Genomic DNA, 21903 nt, shown 5'->3' with positions numbered 1-21903 from the left:
ATTTTAGAAATCATGTTTATTTACTAATTTAAATTTATTATTTAAATTATTTTCTTTAAGAAATATCTATTCGACATTTTGTAAAATTAAGATCTCGATATTTCTCTTGATATCGATAATTTACCCACTACGCGAACTCTAGATAGAATACAATAAATATAGCTAAAAGTCACAACTCCCAAGGAGAACTGGGAAATTATAAAGAATAGCTACAATAATTTGGGTATGATGTTGCAAAAATGACATATCAAATTCTGAGGAGAGTATGGAGATTTCTTTTTTCATTTACGCCTTTGATATACCTAATTATTTAAAGATATATCATCGCAATAGAAATACAATTATTTTTTTTTTTTGTTAAAGGGTCTGGGGGAGTTTCTCTTTCAGGGTTACAGGTCGAAGGGTAAGGGAATTTGAATTTTAAATGGAAGAGTGTGCACTACCAAATATTGAAGTAGTTCAGTTTTGATTTTTGAATTTTTAATGTTTAGGGTACATATGAGTCCTATAAGTTACCTGTATACCAATGTAAATACACTTTTATTGTACATATTTATTTATCCCTCGGTAGTTCTTATAAGTTGTCTATGAGATTGAGGTTAGTCAGGGGATTAGCAATTTTCAACTATTTTATTTTACCCTTAGATATAGTTGATATTTTTGCTTAGTTGTATTTAGAGATATCCAAAAAATTCATGGGATTGGGACCCTGCGGGAACCCGCCTCGAACGGAGTAGGAAATCCTCGAATACACAAGAAATAGGAGAGGGAGTGGAGACTTTTTTTCCATTTGCAATTCGGGGTCGGGGTCGGAGAAGACTTCCACCCCCGGTTTTAATTATTTAAGTTTAAGACTTTATTACTCTAATCTCTTAGATGTAGTAATATTTAAGATATGATGTTTTAATTGTTGAATTTTAATTTTTACAAATTATGATAATTTAGCATTTTAATTATATCTTTTTAAATTGCATGTGTATTATTGTTTTTACTAGTAAAATTGACAATATTTTAGTTAAATGAAAATTGTATTGGATATATTTAAGGAATTGTTAAAAATATGTATTTAATTGAAAAAAATTGTTAACAAAAAATAACGATGGATAATTTTTTCTCTCAGAGAACCCGATCCCTATGGAATCCCTACTCCATTCTCCAGGGGAAAATTCATGGGGCGGGAAAGGAAACAGGGAGGGTTTTTCCATCTTCGTCTCGCCCCATGAAATCTCTAATTGTATTTATGTATGTACACGTCTCTATATTTATATACATCATAGATCCAGGAGGATATATATATACTAGTATTATTTTTTCAATGTATATATACGACATGCATATATGCATATATACATATATGAGTTTTGGGATAAGTGGGGGAAATTTTATAGTGTTGAATTTGAAATTGTAATAAGCGGTAGATTTTTGTATTTGAATTTGTTTGGTTTAATTAGTAATTTTGTTTATACTATTATTTTATATTTGATAAGATTTTCTTGGCTAGTTCTCCTTTTATATATATATATATGGGGATTATTCTTTAATGGGTTGGCTAAATCTTTTTAGTTTTTTTTTCCTCTCCAAATGAGTTATGTCCATTTGCACCATTTGCCGATCCTTATAAGTGTCAATTCAGTATGATCAATCTTTATAAGTATCGAACTCTCTTTAATCACGATCAAATTTTGAACTTATTTGATCCAAGTTAAGCTTTTAATGTTATTAGCTTTCATTACTTCTATGTTGATGTTGGCCTATTCCGTTAAATCTACTCTCTACGTATAGACAAGAACTACTAAATTTTGTAATTTAATATTTGATTTTGTTCCTATTATCTTCATACTTTACCATCATCACCCTAATCATTTTTTCACTTCTTCTTTATCAACTAGAAAATTTAATACTACTTTTTCAATTCTATTAGTTTCATTTCATTTTTTCATTATGCCACTTTTTATTACGCTGTTTTTTCACTTTGTTCACATTTCCATTTATTTTTTACATTACATTCATAAACTGTTTCTATTTATATTCCAATAATTATGACATCCATAAAAGATTTAGCATTTCTATTCTTTTGGATGAGAAGGGAAGATATAAGATATTTATGAAGTTTAAAAAGCCTCGTTTAGTAATCGATTTCGTATTTTATTTTTATTTTTTTTAAAATTAAGCCTATTTTTCTCTCATTTTCTTACCATGGGTGTATCAATCTTAAATTAATTTTAATAAATTAAATGGTTACTAAACGGTGCCTAAATTTTTACATTTGTATTTAAAAAGTAATTAATAGGTATATTTTGAAAATTTAAGACGAAAAACACATATTTATCAAAATTCCAAAACTGAAAGAAAGAAAATCAAAAGCATATTAAAGAAAAAAAAACAAAAACAAAGAAGAATAAAGTAAGGTTTTTGATATCTTCAATTTCCTTTCTTAGCTTAGCATCTTGGTCCTGAATTTTTGTGCTCATTCATATTATTCATTTAGTTGCATCTGTTCTTGTGAAACTAAGGTTGGACCATTTCAATTCAAACCCTAATTCTTTCTTCTTGTAAAATATTTTTATTAAAGTATATAGAATTTAAGAAATAATAAATCAATACTGCGCGCATTTAAATATACTAATAAGTTACTGATTGACAGCTTAGCTAATTATAGTTTTATTTTAAAATTAAAAAATATTGATCGGAAGAATTGAACCTCTATGAGTTCTTAATTAATATTGATATGACATTTGCTTTAAAAAGTTGAACTATCCTTATTAAGTTGATGATTATGTTTGAGTTGATTGATTGAGAAACTAATCTATCAACTATAATAGACAAAAAAATTTAAATGAATAAAGGGTATTTTGTACTTTTGGTTTTGGAGATATTTTAGATTTTGGTCAAATTAGTTCAAATCAAATCTCAAACATTCGAAGAATGCTGATTTTGGTCCATCGTTCAATGGAGATGGTAGAGGTGTTCAAATAACTTCCGAACAATTAGGACTATCCAATCCAAAATGTAAGGGTTGAATTGAGTTAGTTTTGTTCCTGGGTTGGGCTAAGTTAAATTTTTTCTATTTTTGTTGGGTTGGATCGGGCTGTGGGTTGGCTAAAAAAAAGTTTGGATTGATCCAACCCAAATAGAATTTTTTATATACTAATAAAATATATTATATATATTTCTCTTGGTTTAAAATTTGATTACTTTGTATTAATTAATATGTGAATTTTAAATAGCTTTCTTTTAAAATTGTTATGATATTTGTCTTTATTTAAGGTTTGCAATAAATATCTTAGATATTTAATATTCGGCATTCGAATTTTATGAGATTTTAGTTATTAGTTATGTGTTGTATATAAATTAACATATTTTTAATTTAAAAGAAAAAATTAGTTATAACCCGAGCCACCTAACCCAACTCAACCGAAATTTTAAGAGTTAGGTTGGATTGGATTAGAGATTTTATTTGGGTTATTTGGATTGTCAATCTAACTAATTCGAATTTTCGGATTTGTCTAAAAGAATGCATGGTTCGATCAAAAGGATTCTATGATCGATAATAGAAATAAAAAAACCTAATCTTGCAATAACATGGGGATAATTATTTTTTTAAATAAAAAGACAATAACAATAACCAAACGTTATTAAATATTTTTAAATAAAAATTATAAGTAATTTTAAACCATTTGAAACATAAATTTCTTTTATTATGACAACATAAACTTTTTGTATAGGTCGAAATTCAAGTCACCATTGTAAATTGTAATGTCATTTTATTTTATTTTATTTTTAATTTAAAAATGGATTTCTTGTCCCAGACATGCTCAACTTTTAATACACACAGAAAAAATTTCTATGACCTTTTTATATTTGTTTTTAAAATTCACTCTATAAACACTATTATTGATTTTTTTTTTATCTGCATTTTCACAAGCCAAGTTTAGAACATTTAGAAAAACAACAATATTTAAGATTTTGTTTTTATTTTTAAAAATTTGGTTAACAATGATCAATTAATTGCTTAATCTTAAATCATCAATTGACCCAATAATTTAAACTAGTGGGTAAAGGCAAATTTAATTATATATCACTAATACCCCTTCACTTGTGTACTTGAAATACGAAAAATTCCTAGCAAATGAAAATTAGTATTAAATGAGGAAAAAATAACATTATAGGGGCTTGAATATAAGATCTCCCCGGACCACCTATTCTAATATCTATCTTAAATCACCGTTTGTTGATTTAATATGGTATCAGAGCAGGTGGTCTAGGAAAGTCTGTGTTCAAACTTTTGCATTATTGTATTCCCTCCCCAATTAATATTCACTTCCACTTGTTTGGATCTTCTTCATATTCAAGCTCACAAGTGACAGAGAGTGTTAGATATTATTATTAAATTTAGCTTAAACTAATGGTTGAAGGTAAACTAATACTTGATACAAATGAAAACCGCAATTCAGAAATGGTGATAAAAATTAAAAAGATGTGCGGTGAAGAATGAATACAAAACAACCCAAATTAAAATTTTCAATCATTTGTCACAAAAGAATGAAAACACATAATTTCATATGAATGAAGGGAAATTCTTATAAATAGAAAATTTTTAAAAGTATTTACATTTTATAGCAAAAAAGTGTATGAATCATGCGCATAAAATACATACATATAAAGTAATAAATGAAATATTCTTAGGATTCAAACATTCTTTTCGTTACAAAAATGAGAAAAAGCTCAAAAAAAGAGAAACTTGTTAGATGATACAATAATCCATGAACTTAAATTTTTGGGTTAATTGGCGATTTAAGATGATGTCAGAGGAGGTTGGTTCGTGAAATCCTATATTCAAATTTCTGCAATATTATTTATTTCCTCCCCACAATTGAAGGAGATGATATAATATTAAATTTATCTTTATCCATGAACTTATCTTTTGGGTCAATCGCAATAATTCTTTGAATCGTATACTTCTCAAACTTTACATGATTATCATGGAATATATATATATATATATATATATATGAAGAGTTTAAATCTATTAGTGATGACTTTTTGACTTCTAAAATCCATTTCGAGCATTCAAAAAACAAGCTTTATCAATTATACTTTATAAAAGTTACTCGAGTAAGTTATGTTCATGTTAAGATCAATTTATCATTAGATAAGATAATTCAGATGAGATTGTTTTAGATTAATATATATGATGAGTTGAGATAATTTATTGTGTATTTTGTATGATAATATTGTTAGAAAAGTTCTTAGGTTCTAATATATATATATATGTTTTTTTTTTCTTAAAAAGAAAAAGAATGACAAACCTCCCTATTCAAGAGTAGATACATTTATGAAAGGAAATTGAAATTTTATATATGAAAAATAATCAAATATTATAATCAAATCTATTCCTAATTCCTAATTAAGATTTGAATACTAATATCGAGATCAAATGGTTTATAATAGTCAAGAGATAGAAGAAACATATACATAGTCAAATTCCAAAAAAAAAATTAAAATTCTTTTTTAAAAAGAAAAAAAAATGTAACTTGATTTTTGAAAATATATGTGAGTATTTAGTAAATAATAAAACCACAAAAAAATTATAAGAAAAAATATTGAGACATCAATTGAACCATAGTTTTATGGACGTCCATTTCCATTCTAAAAATCAACCTTTTGATCTACGCTTTCACAATTTATTGAACTAATATAAGTTTTTTTTAGATATTCATTATTGGGTTATATTCCAAATTTCAATATACAAATGCCAAAATAATAATAATAATAATAATAATAATTTCATCTCATCTGCAATTGTTAAAACTTAAACCAAGAAAAAAGAATTTTAGAAAAATGTCTTTTTAGTCCCCAAACTTTAAATAATAGATGTGTTTGGTCTCTAGATTTTATGGTACTTTGTAGTCCTCAAGTTTAATTTTAAATAATAAGTGTGTTTGGTTCTTAAGTTTTCAAAATATAATTTTTTAGTCTTCAAATTTTTAAGAATAGATTTAAAAGATTCCTCAAAAAAAATTTTTAATTATTATTTTAAATAATTATATAACATTTTAAATTAGAAAAATTATTTTAAAAAATAATCTCTTCTCTCTAACAAAATTTTTAAAATTATCTTTCTAACTTTAAAGATAATATCATTATTTAAAATAATTTTAAAAAATAGTTCAATGACTTTTTAAATAATATTCTTAAAAATTGTACCTATCTAATGCACTTATTCTAAAAAAACTCGAGAATTAAAAATGTACGTTTTTAAATTTAAAAACCAAATATACATTTTGTTCAAAATTTGAAAACCAAAAAGATTTTCCTGGTATCTTGTTGAGGTAGTGGTAGATAATGAAATATAAGGGAGTTTAGCTTCCAACTTCAAGTAGGTGAAGTCATCAATTATAACTCACTCCATATTTTGGGCTCCAATTATAATAATTAGTTTTTCTTTTTCCAACGATTATTACTTACAACTACATTTACAAACCATCAAAAACGGCAAATATTTATAATATTTACCTACAATTGACTACAATTTCCACTCTATGCATGAGTTCCACGCTTCTCATCCTTTCCATTGACAATAATATCTATTGGAATGGAGATTTGATGAGGGTGGTAGTTCGTGTCAACCTAATTGAGATATTCTCGTATGCCTCTTGACTTTATTTTCTCAATAGTCTTTTTTTAAAAAAAGAAAATAATAATGAACTATAGTATTACGTACTAAAAAATTACAGTATTATTATTTTAAAATCTCTCTAGGTTACCGTACATTATTTCTTACTTTAATTAAAATATTTACAACCTAAATACAAACTGTTATAATCCAAATCAAAATAATTTTTACTGCAAATATAGAATATTATAACCATAGACTATAATAACCAAACTCAGCCACAAACACCGGGTAAAGGGTTAATTTACAAAAATATAAATACCCCACAAACCAAGTTTTAGATTAGTGAAAAAGGAACATAGACAAAAGAAACCCCACATGGTCTCTCTTTTTCTATTTCTTTTCTCTCACAGTTTAATTTCCTCAGGTAATGAATTTGGATCGAAACATAAAATCTTGTTGGGTAGCGAAGAAAATGATAAAGTTTTGATCTTTATGTGAAAAATTTTCAGGTTGAAATTAAAAGGGAGATGAGTTATCGAGGTAATGAGAATAATAATAATGAAGAAACTATGTGTTAAGGAACAGAGCATGGTTAAAACCACTACTAATATGACAAGTTTCAAGGATTTCTGAGGATTTAGAAGACTAAAACTAAAGAAGACAAAGATTTGTATACGACGATGATAAAAGAGAATATGGTTAAAATCACTCTGAAATATGCAGTAAATATCCATAATTAAGTTTAAAAGTATAGAACTGTATATTAAATTCGAATGATTAACCACACCTAATATTAATATAAAATTTGCTTTAATTAGCCCTTTTATGAAATCACTACTAATATAATAGAGAAACTCAAGTAATTAACAATTTTTTCTAGAAGTATATTTTTTGGTTGGGAGTAACAGATAATAAATGGGAGTTTAATTAAGGTTTTGTAATGTAAACTATAATTATAATAATAATGGATTTATAAATATGGAATTATAGGGAAAGCTTTAAAAGAAGGTCATAATTAAGGCATTTGAAATTAACCTCCACAATCAGCTACATAATTAAAAAAACTTGATATTTAGAGAGAGAAATTTTGTTTGAATGTTTCCCAATTAGGGTTTGATCTTCAACACACAATAAGGGGTGCTTTTTTCTGTTATGTTCAACCATTTTTTTTTCATATTCCTTAAAAGTCTTTCACCATTTTTGTTATTCTCTTCAAACTCTCATTTTTATCTTCTTAAATCTATACATTTTTTTTTTCATTTAAATATGGCCAATATAATCCTTGTGTTAGGTGTTTCTTCGTGGGTTGAGTTGGAATGGATTATATTAGATTGGATTAGATGAAATTTAGTTTGAATGTATTTTTTATAAAATAATTGAAACAAGACTAAGGCTATGTTTGGTATTGCATTAACGTCAAAAAGCCATTTGAAAAAAATCTTAATTGCGTTTGGTAAAATAAATTTAAATTAACACCTTAATTTCACGTTCACTTTAAAAGCACTATCCTTTTAGCTTCCGGATTCTCCTAAAATCAGGTAGAATTTTTAATTAATATTTAGTTTTCAATTTTATAATTTAAAAAGAAGATTTATTTTATATATTTATCTGGTTCTCACCTAATTAAATCTATTTTCTATTTTTCATAAGTTAAATGCATCATTTTTTTTAAAAAAAAAGTATATTATATATATTTTTTAAAATAAAGTTTTTTTTCTTAATATTTAAAAGTTAATCCATAATAAACAAAGTTTATCATACCAAACAATCATTTAAAATTTTAAATTACGAAAAAAAGTTGATTATAAGTCTATTTTAGTTATTATATCTAAAATAAGATGTTTTTGTATGTATTTACCAAACACTTTAACCTACTTTTTCAAATTTAAACTAAAATTTTCCAAATAATATTTTACTTCTTTTCATAGTTGATTTTTATAAAAGCATAGTTGACAACAATTATTTTAAAAGCAAGTTGGTTTGTGGATTTATTCAACTTAACCTTTTTTTTTTTTATTAATTGCAATGGGTAGCGCTTTAAGGGCTAATATGTAAGAGCATAGCAATATTTTTAAAAATTGAAATTGCAAATATAGCAAAGTCTATTAGTGATAAGCTCTATTATTGATACTTGATAGACTCCTGTTAGTGATAGACTTTAAGACCTAGATCTAAATTTTAGTATATTTTCAAACATTTTTGCATTTGTGCTATTTCTACAAATACTTTGAGCCCTATTATTATATTTGTAATTGTTTCTTATTTTTTATTTTGGTATTATTGACTTAAATTATATGATATTTGAATTGAGTTAGTTTGCATTTTTAACTTTAAATTGTGGATAATCTTCCCTAAAAAAGTATGCGAGCATCAATTAACATTGGTTATCATTTTGGTTTATATATGTTCATTTTGTATGGACTTTTAGTTTAATGTTTCCACTCAATGAGTATGATTATTGACAAGAACTTATCGAATCCATCGTTTGGATTTCATTTCTATTTAGTCTATGGTATTACACTACTACAGAAATTGGATTATTTGACGTTTTTCCAGTGTCAAGTAAAGGGTAAACATGACACTTATAAAAGCGTCAACTATTCGAGTGTCAAGTGTGTGATAACTCGATTCTGAAAAAACATCAAGTAATATGTTTCTTGATACAGTTTTCGTGTCAAGTAAGATAATACACTTGACATTGGTGGTATGTCAAGTTTATTCGAGTGTCAAGTATAGTGTGATACTCTTTGACGTTTTTTATGTATTAAGTATGTCTTTTTGTTTTCAAATTAAATGCCCCAATCGATATTCTCATTTTCTACCTTGTATTCCAACAATACAATTACATTAAATAAATAAACATTATACATTTAAGATCTATCAACTCAATATATTCACTAAAAATCCATATGTTCAACTATGAACACTCCTCACAAATTACAACAATATTTCTCTTTCACATGTACATGCACAAAATAAAATCTCAACTATTACTTTTGTATACAAAACTCAATTTCAACAAACACAAAAGTGACAAATTGTTTAATAAATAACCTCTCAACAAAGTACATTATTTAATCTATACATTGAGTTTTGAAGTCTAAAGATCGAGAACTAAGGGTCAGGCAAGCCATGTTTAAGCAAGTCAACCTGCAAAATAGAATAAAGGGCGATAAAATAAAATTTAAAAATATATAAATAAGAGTTAAAATACAACAATGTAATCCAACCTACGAAAAGCTCAATAATAATGGTTACAAAACGCAAATTCCAACAACTTTGTAATAATTCCAAAAGAGTTTTAAGGCCTTAATACCTATCAAAGCGTCCAAACATCGTTAACTTTGTTGGATAGTGGCTCTAATCCCTTGAAATCTTTGAATTGAACATCAAAAATTGAAAATAACTCAATTATTAGACCAATACTTCAATGGGTAACGAAGAACTATTAATACTAACCTCCAAACTTACCAAAACTTTGCCAAGATCGGTCTCAAACCTATTGGACAGTTCAACTCCTTCCAACACTTCAATCTAACACCAAAAAAGTGACAGGTATTACTAAGTTAATGTCAAAACTAATTGAGTGTTAAAAAATTTTCAAGTAAAACCACCAACACCAACCAAAATATTGTGGGCAACAATCGAACAAACCCAATATCCAACACAAACAAGATATACCTCATATACCTACCGAAAATCTTATCGAAATCAATATCAACCTATTGGAGAGCACATTAATGTTCTCCGAATCTTGAATCTAAAGCCAAATAACAAAGAGCATTGATCAATTTGGGTAAAAAAAAACTTATGGGTATTCAAAAATTTCCAAGAAGCCCACTAAAGTAATCAAAATTCACCAAACTCACCTAAACCTTACCCAAAAATACAAGATTCCAGCGAGATGGAGTATAGATCTGACGAGATAGAGTGAAGCCCACACTTGAACAAATCTATTACAAAGCTAGACCTTAACGAAGACGTGGACGACCTCGACGACGACAAGTGGATTTGGCTGGACCAACTTAACTGAAGCGACGGAAGCGGTTGGGGGCATTCGGCTACAGATCTGGGTAGGGCTGAAGCGACGGAAGCGATGGAAGCATTCAGCTATAGATCTGGGCACGACTGAAGCGACGGAAGCGGTTGGGGGCATTCGACTACAAATCTAGGCGGGGCTGAAGACTCGTGAACGACATGCACAGCTGGCCAGCTGGCGCGGCTGAGCAGACGGTGAGGGAGCTGAGTAGACGACGAAATGAAAATCTCAATAAATTAGCACGAACGGAGACGAGGGAAGAATGAAGGCTGACGACGGCTAGGGCTCTCCGGCGCATAGAAGAAGAAAAAAAAAATTGGGGGGAAGGGGAAGGTTGTGAGTGAGATGGTGAAGGAGGAGAGAAAGAGTTTTTAATTTGAGAGAGTGAAATGAAAATGGGAAAAAGAAATATTATTTTATTTGATAATTTTGGTAGGAAGGAAACCAAATTTGAGAGGGAAATGAAAATGGGAGAGAGAGGGAAACAAAAAATAAAGTCCTTACATGATCATTGAGTAAAATAAAAGAGGAGAGAGAGTTTTTAATTTGAGAGGGAAATGAAAAATAAAGTCTCTACACGATCACTGAGTAAAAAATAAAGTCTTTACACGATCACTTAGCTTTGCTACATGATCGTTGAGTAACATTAGATGATCGTCTACCAGATGCTACACAATCGCTGAGCTCGACTACACGATCGCTGAGTAACAAAATGCTATACGATTGCCTACCAAATACTACACGATCGCGAAACTCGGCTACACGATCACTTAGCTCTACTATATGATCGCTGAGTAACAAAATGCTATATGATCTTCTACCCAATGCTATACGATCGCCTACCAAATGCTACCGATCACTGAGCTCGGCTACACGGTCGCTTAGCTCTGCTACACGATCGCTGAGTAACAAAATGCTATACGATCTCCTACCCAATGCTATACGATCGCCTACCAAATGCTATACAATCGCTGAGCTCGGCTACACGATCGCTTAGCTCTGCTACACAATCGCTAAGTAACAAAATAGTATACGATCGCATACCTAATGCTATACGATCGCCTACCTAATGCTACACGATCGCTGAGTAACAAAATGCTATACGATCGCTTACCCAATGTTATACGATCGCCTACCAAATACTATACAATCGCCTACTAAATTAGAGGTCTATGAAATATCCAAAATATTCTGTCAATCTCCGCTTTTTTAACCCTTTTACTTGACATGAAAAAATTTCAACTATGAGCTTCTTATACTTGACACGTGAAAAGGCCTTATATTATTTGACACGAAAATCATGTCACGTAAAGTTTCGCGTGAAAATATCTGAAATATTTCGTCAATCTCTGCTTTTCTAACCCTTTTACTTGACACGAAAAAAATGTCAAGTAAAAGCTTTTTATACTTGACACGTGAAACGTGTCAAGTAAGACCTTATATTACTTGACACGAAAATCGTGTCAAGTAAAGGTTCGCATGAAAATATCCGAAATATTCCGTCAATCTCCGTTTTTTTAACCCTTTTACTTGACATTTTTTTGTCCAAAATCATATTACTTGACGTTTTTTCCATAGAAATGTCAAGTAATTAAAAACTACAAGTGTCAAATAATGTAAATTTTGTAGTAGTGTTATCACATGTTCAGATTTAGTCATTGCTTTTAATAAATATTAAAAAGAAAAGTCCCTGTTAAAATCCTTGACCTTAGTATAAAATTAGGAAACATATTGAAAAATTTTATATGTTTAATAAAATCGACGAAAAATAACTGTGGAGATCAATTTTAGATTTATTCAAAATACATGAACTAAAATAAAATAAAACTCCCCGTATATGAACTAAAATAGTATTATAAAACAAACATATTCTTAATGTTAAAATAAAGGTAGAATGCTAGGTTTACATTTCAGATTAAATTATATCAAATCTTCCAAAAAAAAAAAAAAAAAAAAAAGAGTAGGTTTGAAAACAAAAATTTTGTCAGCTTTTTCTTTGGTTAAAGTAGGAACAAAAATTAACACGAGGTGATGTAAAACTAGAGGTTACATGTAGAGATCATAAATGGGAAGTTTCAAATATGCCAATCAACTTTAGGATAGATTTTAATTAAGCCTTCATCTCTCTTAAAAATTCTATATTCTTATCTTTTAAATTATGAAGTAAGAATTAGATTTTCAATTAGATTTTGAATAACTTAAACATTTGAAAATGTTTCAAAAACCATCGTTCTATTATTAACTTTCCTAAAGATGAAAACGTGAAGTAGTAGTTTTGAGATTAAAAAATAAGGATAATTTTTAAATGGTAATACTGTTAAAAATATTTTTACAAAATATGACCGTCTATAATTTATAAATAGTGCCTATATTTCCTTAAAATAATGACACATTTTAAAAATAATCATAAAAATAATAAGATAAGATCTCGACTAAATTAAGGAAAAAACATAGACATTCAAAATCGTGAAGAGAAATTTATGTGACTTACACCTTTCGTTTGAAATCTCAATGTAAATGGAAAGTGTTTAAATATATGAATATTGATAATTTTTTTTTGAAAAAATTTGTTAAGAATAAAAATAAAAAGTATTTAAATTAATAAGTAAATATTAAAAAAAAAATAACTAAGTAATAATACTTGTTATTTTGTGATATATTTACTACTTTAGTTATTAGGGTCATGTTGTTTGCTTCTTTTTTATATTTTATCAATTACCTTTAGGTTAAATTATAAGTTTAATCGAGGAATTTTTTTTTTTTATTTATTTGATTTAAACTTTCAAAATTGTCAAATCAAATTCTAAATTTTTAATTATGTATCTCTTTTTATATATGTTTATATGAACTTTTAATTCTGTGTTAGTTGTGTTAGTTTGTGATAGATTTAAATCTTTAAAAAAGTTAATTTATTTATATTAATCCATTTAGATTATGTCAATTTTAAACTTTCAAATTGTTGTCTTGTCTGTAGTTCCAAGAATTTACCGTTTCAGAAATCAATTTAGTTTTTTATGTTTGAAATTGATGCTTGGTTTTTTTGTTTATGTTTTTTTTTTTTTTTTTCAATTTTTCTATTACGATTTTTATTAACATTTGAATTTTTAGTCAAAATCGAGAAATAAAAACAAGATTTTGAAAACTACATCTACATTTTGATAATAATTTCGTTTGTTGTTTAATATTTTTAAAATTGATGTATTTTCTACATTTTTTTATTACGACTTTCACCTATTTTGAAGAAAAAATTGAATTCTCACCCTATTTTCTGGAAACAATATTTTAAAACAATTTGGAATGGAAGCAACAATAAAAACCTGTGGAATGAACATAAAAATTAAATAAACATAAACATGAATAGAAACTAAATAAACAATTTGGAATGAATGCAACAATCGAATATTTAAGGATGTATATAAGAGTATGACGAACCTGTGGGAAGATGTCTGCTCCCTTGCTGGTTGCTGGTCACACAACTAATTTTCTCAAAAATTATGAGCCTGCTTTCATTGCCCTTAATCTCAATGTTTTTTTGTAATACTTAACTCTTTGCTATTATGGGCTTATCTCTAGCCCTCTTTTATGGCTTATTTAGATTTTGTATCATATCTCGCTTTACTTATTGAATATCAATAATAAAAAGGAGATGGTGAAGATGAAGGAACGGTGAAGTTCTGCAACAGAAGTGGGGATCATTCCCAATTTTAATTTTTACACATGATCAAAATTTACAAAACAAATAATAATTATGCATTAACAATTTTACAGAATGTTAGAGAGGGGAAACAGAATTAGGGTTTAGGGAACACTTACCCTTGAAGGACTGAAACCTTCTTCACGAAACCCCCTTTCCAAAACGGCCACGAACAATCACAATCACGAACACCCAATGATAACACCACCAAGCGGAGCCTTCTGTATTCTCTTTTGGGTAGAGAATCTTCAGGAGTTGTGGGCTCTAAGTTTTGGGAGAGAGGGAGAGATTTAAGAGAAGGAGAGTGTTTGTGGGATTTTTTTTTTTTTTTTTTTTTTTTTTTTTTTTATAGAGATACACTTCAGTTCCTCCTTCCCGTAGAAGATCAAGGTCTAAACCCTAATTCCTCTCAAAATTCAAGACTTTCTCGAGTTAGCTAAACAAGAGTCATAATTATTGCTGAAAACTGAAAAATCATCCATGAATACCTAGACTGACTCCTCCAAGTAATCTAAAAGATTCGCCATCATACATCGTTGGAAAGTGCTTGGCACATTGTAGAGTTCAAATGGCATGCGTCAGAATGCAATGTACCAAATGGCACGTGAAGGTTGTCTTGTCTTGATCCTCCGGCGTAATTACTATTTGTTGTACCTTGAATAACTGTCAAGAAAAAAAAAAGATTTATTCCAGCAAGTCTGTCTAACATCTGATCAATTGAACGAGAGTGGGAAATGGTCCTTTTTAGTGGCCAAATTTAACTTTCGATAATCCATGCAGATTCTCCACCTCGTAGTCATTCTTGGGAATTAATTCATTCTTGTCATTAATGACGACTGTCATCCCCCTTTCTTCAGAACACACTGCACTGGCTCATCCAGTTGCTATCAGATATTGGGTAGATGACACCTGCGTCCAGCCACTTAACTATTTCCTTCTTCACTACTTCCCTCATAGCAGGGTTCAAGCGTCGTTGCCTTTTCTATCGATCCTGTCTTTCCTTCTTCCAGACGAATCTTATCATGCAGTACGAGGGACTGATTCCTCGAATGTCTGCCAAGGTCCATCCTAAAGCCTTTGCGTTATTTCTCAGGATCTATATAAATGCGTCTTTCTTTCTCCTTACTCAGCGAAGCAGAAATGATGACCGGTAACGTGTTGTCACCTCCTAAGTAAGCATACTTGAGGTGCACAGGCAACGACTTCAACTCTAGCACGGGTGGTTCTTCCAAAGATGGCTTAGTGCGTTGTGAAGTTCGTTCAGATAACTTGAGTGGTTCAAAATTTAATTCAACTTGAATTGCGGCGCAATCCTCCTCCCATATTGCGCCGATTCCAACTTCTTCTTCCTCCAATTCTGCCAGGGGCTCGTGCCAAGGTTCTTCCCGTAGTTCCTCAATATATTGGCAATTCTCCCATCTGATGGTGAACTTTCCTTTTTGCACATCGATCAGCGCTCGCCCTGTTGCGAGAAATGGGCAACCCAAGATGATAGGTACTTCTCTGTCAGCTTCGCAATCCAATATGGTAAAGTCTGCCGGGAAGATGAACTTGTCCATTTGCACGAGTACATCCTCTATCTTGCCCTCAGGATGCGTTATCGATTTATCGACCAACTGTAATGCGATCGTGGTTGGTCTTGTGTTGCCGATATCCAACTTCTTAAAGATCGATAATGGCATTAAATTTATGCTCGCCCCTAAATCGCACAGCACGTTCCCGACCTTCTTTCCTCCTATTGACCAAGGCAATGTAAAACTCCTAGGGTCCTTTATTTTTGTGGGGATATTCTTTTGAAATAGTGCACTACATTCATATGTTAACGCAACTATTTTAATTCTTCCCGATCTTTCTTTTGTTAGCAAGTATATCCTTGAGAAATTTTACATAGCTCGGCATCTGTTCCAGAGCTTCTATTAATGGAATATTAATGTGTAATTGTCAGAGAACGTCCAGGAACCACTGGAATTGCTTGCTATGATCTTTCTTCTTCAGCCTGGATAGGAAAGGTGGAGGATCCCGCCTTACTTCCTGTATAGTTGGCTGTTTGCTGAGGTCCTGTTCTAGTTGTGTTTCGTTACCTGGAGGTTGCATTGATTCAAACTTCAAGTCTTGAGGAGTTTCATCTTTTGTAGGTATACTTACTCCTAAACTGAAAATTTTTCCACTACTGATTGATTGGTCATCATCGATAATTATTTCTACTGCGTTGTTGTTGGATCTGGTACTGGTAGCGTAGGGGCTGTTGTTTTACCACTCCTCAATGTCACTGCATGACATTGCTTTTTACCTCGTGGCCCCAATGCTCCTGAACTGCTAGGAAGCGTACCATGCGCTTTATTTTTCAACTCAATTGCAAGCTGTTCAATCTGCTCTTCCAAACCTCTAAGGGAGTCAGCTTGCGATTGTCTAATTGCCTCGCTCTTTTCGATATAATGCTTCAGTAAAGTTTCCAGAGATGAGGTACTACACGAAGTATCATATAAGAATGGTTGGTCATAGAGTGGTGTACTTTGAGAGTTACTTGGACTATAGTCTGGATTAATGAAGACCAGAGGGTTACCTTGATCCCCCTGATAACTGTTCTGATTGAAACTATGGCTCCCCTGGTTGTGATTCCCGTCCCAACTTAAAGTTGGGTGATCCCACCAATCAGGGTTGTAGATGTTGCAAAATGACTCATTATAGACAGAATATACGGCCTGTTGATTCCACGGGCAGACTTCTGTTGGATGTCCCTCCCCACATTGAACGCAATTCATTGCGGCCACGTGCGTCAACACATTAACTTCGCTGAACCTTGAGAGAGATTTCTCTGATGATTAGCCAACGTTTGAAGGTGCGAGGTCATCGTGGTCATTTGATCTACCAGTGTGCTCATTGTATTAGTTGGCACATCGACACTTTCTACTCTTCCTTGCTTAGAACCACTTTCCTCAAACTCGGTATCAATCCACTCATCAGAATGTTGCGAGATGCGATCTAATATGCTCTTGGCTTCCATATATGATCTGTCCATTAATCCTCCTGTTACGGAGGCATTGGCAACTGTTTGCATTGATTGGTCTAAGCCATTGTAAAAAGTTTCCATCAGAATGCTATCGGGAATCCCGATATGCGGACAACCCTTCACTAATTGTTTGAAACGCACCCAGGCGGTGCTCAAAGTTTCATAACCCTTTTGCTCAAAATTCAACACATCCCTCCGTCTCCTTGTGTTGACGGCTGGAGAGAAAAATCTATTCATGAACCTATCAACCAACTATTCCCACACGTTAATCTCATCTGGCTCTAACGACTGAGCCCACCTCTTTGCTTCATCCCGCAGTATGTACGGGAAAAGATATAATCTGTCTTTCTTGAGTCACACCAGGCATGGGGAATGCGCTACACATGTCTACAAAATTTGTCAAATGCGCATGTGGATCTTCTCCTTGTAATCCTCCGAATTGACCCACATTCTGAATCATTTGCAGCACAATCGATCTTATTTCAAAGCTTACATTCTCCTCAACCGTTGGCCTTGAGATTTCTGGTGAGAAGTTATAGAAATCCGGCGCTGCATAGTTTCTCATTGGATCGTTGCGGTCAGAAGCAAGAAATATGGAATCTTGCACTGGCCAATCTTCTCTTTGATTCCCTGCTGGTGCCTCGTTATTATTAGCCATGCTTCTTCACCAATTAATTCGGCCCTGATGTTCTTCCACCCGAATAATACACCTGATCTCTAGGTCCGCTTAGAATATCTGGATCACTTCAGAGCTCATAAGCCGTCAGATTGCTCTTCGTGATAAACAGACAGTACAAAGAGATCTTTCCTGTAAAATACCACAAACATATTCAACAATAACCATTAACCAATCCCCGACAACGGCGCCATAAACTTATTGCGACATAAAATGCGATGATGCCATAAACTTGATGACATAGATTTGATGCTTCTATTTTGTGGTCAATGATCTTATGTCATACAATGCATGGATGAATGATAACTTTATTTTCTTTATGCGATACTACTTCTAGATATGCGTTGTTAATGAATGTTCTAGTAGTATGCTGTGCGTTGTCACAAGTTTCCTTGCGTTGGAATCAGGTATAATTCCACCACAAGTTTCTCGGTATGATCCGAGGTCGAACACAGGGATTGTTTTAGGTAATTGCGCTATATTTGTGATATATGCAACCGGGGGTTTTTCAATTTAATAAAAGTGTGGTTTGTACATGTGATAAAGTAAATTGTACAGTAAAGTAAAGATAAGTGATAAAAATATGATAATAAAGTAAATTTCGATAAAAGTAAGGTGCGATAAAATAAACCTAAGCTATAATGATACAAGATACAGGTTACATGATATAAGATACCGAGGTTGAGACTGACTGTGAAGAATATACAAAGATCGTGTTATGCGGTGGCAAGGCTTATGTGCGAAGTAGAAAGAGAAAGGATAATTAATGTAAACAGCACAAGTTTCTTAATTACGTTAAAGATAAAAGTACGGTTCCGCTTTCCCTTGGCGTACACCTCTCGATGATTGGTCGTGTTTCCCACATTTCTGTGGTGAAACAGGAATGAACGTAATGAACGCAAGGTTGCTTACATCTCTGGAAGTACTTCTTGCTTTAGTTAACGCATTCTTCTAACCTTCTCTTGATAGATCAGAATGGCACCTTCACTTCTGCTCTCAAAGGTGAAGATGCCGTCTGGCATGCTTTAGCTAAACATGTTTATCTCTTTAGCACATATTAAGTTACTTGTTTAATTCATATTAATCACCAAGGGATTAAGAAAACATCTTGGAGAAAGCGATTAATGAAAGAACGAAAATAGACAAAAATGTGGAAATGAAAGTGAGCATGACATTTAATTATAAAATCAAGCGTTTGATACATGGTTGTGAATGATTTAGACTAAGAAGATGAAATAAAATTGATGAATAAAAGTTAGAAACAGATACAGAAGAGTGCCAATGTCTTGACACCGATCTGGATGGAGAGATTGCTTGCCGACGTAGATGGAGTGAATGGAAGGATGAGCTTCCCTCTCAGGCTTACTCAACCGGTAGAGTTTATCTTGGTACAGAGCTTCACGGCGGGGATTTGGAATGATTCGCCCTGAGACTCACCTCTCGGCCTTGTCTCTTTTCTTCCCGGATCTTCTCCGATCGGCACTCAGATCAGCCTCTCTTTCAATAGCCTCGTATCAATTATCCCCCGTATCAAGTATATCTTCAGTGAATTCTTTGAGTGTATTTATAGATGAAAGCTTTGACTCTTTGACTTGTGGTCCCCACTTTATTGTTATGGAAATTCCGAAAATAATGGAATAAATATTCCTTCTTTTATGCAATCAGTCCGTCGAAAATGCACAACGGTTAGTTGTACACGTGTCAAAATCCTCCATGATTGCGTTGCTCATTTGCATCTTTTGATCGTGTGCCCACATGCGGTGTTGTTTTTATTACCGCATGCGGTTGAAGTTCATCTCTGGATTGATTGTCGCATGCGCCTTCATTGCATTGATCATTTATTCATTCCTAAATGATGGGCGCAATACGACGTAGATGCGTTAATCTTTTTCTCTTGAGCCATGCACGCATACGGTGACTTGATTTCCTGCAAAACAGACTTGAAATATTCTTTTCTACCATCGCAAGGGTGTTAGTGGGTGTATTGACAACAATTTGTAATTATTGTATTTCTTAGTTAATTTCTCTACAACTGACGCAACTCTCCTCTCTTTTGGCCGCAATATCTAAATAAAGCAGTATAAATAACTATATTTCTACAAGTTATCACACCCCCAAATTTAGATATATGCTTGTTCTTAAGCATATCTTCAACTAAGGCAATAAAGCTCAATTCCTATCCTAAATTTTTGCGTCGATTGGTTGCTCCGAATGCTCCACTTAGGCATATTACTTGACAATGCAATTTCCTTCTATCCTTGCTAAGTCGTATCAAAGCCCTACTTTATTCTTCTATACTATAAATTTATGCTAAAAAATGCTTTTCTAGTTTCAAAGAGAATGTTTACCTCTTCTTTATCAAAACAACTTGATGCGTCCGTATGCAGTGGTCAAATTTTGCGTCATTTATTAGAGACTATTGATCATGGTTACACTCTTCATTTTGGCTTGTTCCCACGGGTGTCATGCGAACATCCAACCAGGTTGTGTGCCAATTTCAACTTTAACTCGTGATATTCAGAGGATTGTCTCTTGCATTCTTTTATTCTTTTCTTTTCTTTTTCATATTGTGTTTGTCTTGGAAACCCACCTTCGTTTCGGCTTGCTCCCACAAGTGTCATGCGAACATCCAACTACGAACAGGTTCCTTTCACAACTAACTCTTATCAGGTTGGGAATGTTTTTGGGTTTTCCTTTGCACTGACATGAGTTGATATGAATGTTTTTTTTTTTTGTGAAAAAGATGAACGCATTTTCTTAAAGACCGCATAATCTTGATTTCATCTGCTCAGACCTTCCCCACCCCCAAATATAGAGATGCGCAAGGTCCTCATTGTGTTGTTTGGACAGAATAGACAAACACTTAGAAAAAATTTCAAAAAGAAGGTTTGAGCAGAACTTTGAAGGGAAAAAGGTAAAGTATTGCTAAGCTACGAATTAACTAAGCGTTAGTTAGAATTTACAAAGTGTGGGAAATGTTTCTAAGTGTAAACATATTATACATCCTGGCAGCGCAATGAATAATGCAAAAGTAAAGATTAAGAACATCGCAAATATTGACAACGGATGATAAAGGAAAAGGAACAGGCAAAAAGATATAATTTCTACTTAGTTGTATTGAAAATTAACTAAGTATACCAATAATTACAAATAACGCAATACAAAAATTGTTGCCTATACAAAGAATCAAAGAATTTCATTAATTTTTGAATTTGATTCAGATGGGTGCACGATTACAATTTAACACTGTGCTTCCATTAACGCAAATACATTTTTACTGTGGACGGGCAACAAAGCATGTATCCCTGCAATACACCCCTTAATTCAAAGCATTTCTGGAAGATTGGGTGCACGGTATTGCTACCAACGCATCGCTACCTCAACATAGTGCCTTTTTACTAAGGACGGGCAAAGAACACATATGCGTGCAATACACCCCTCAGCACAATGCGTTTGGGGGTAATGGACGCAAGGTGTATCTTGTTAGCACACCATGCACCCATCACTGCGTTACATACCAAATTTTATTTTTTTTTCTTTTTAATTCATCAATAACGCAAGTCAAAAAGACTTTGCGATGTTCAATGTTTCATCCAGTCAATCACAAAAGTTAAGAACAACGCTACTAATGCATAGAAATTAAAGAAATTAAACATGACATGGAAATACTCAAGTGAATTAAATTGAAGGTAAATACAGAAAGCATTAAAGGCTAGTTCTATGAAGCAGTAAATAACGTAATTTAGGAAGCAGTAAAAGAAAGCAAGTAAACATAGGTAGAATGCTGATTGAAAGGGATTCTTAGAATTACCGCAATCGCTTCCCCCGCAAGCGGTTAATCTTGCTTGCCCAAGTCAATGGTATC

Source organism: Benincasa hispida, chromosome 8 (assembly GCF_009727055.1).
Source record: "Benincasa hispida cultivar B227 chromosome 8, ASM972705v1, whole genome shotgun sequence".
Lineage (NCBI taxonomy): Eukaryota > Viridiplantae > Streptophyta > Magnoliopsida > Cucurbitales > Cucurbitaceae > Benincasa > Benincasa hispida.
Note: the sequence above shows the minus strand (reverse complement) of the source record.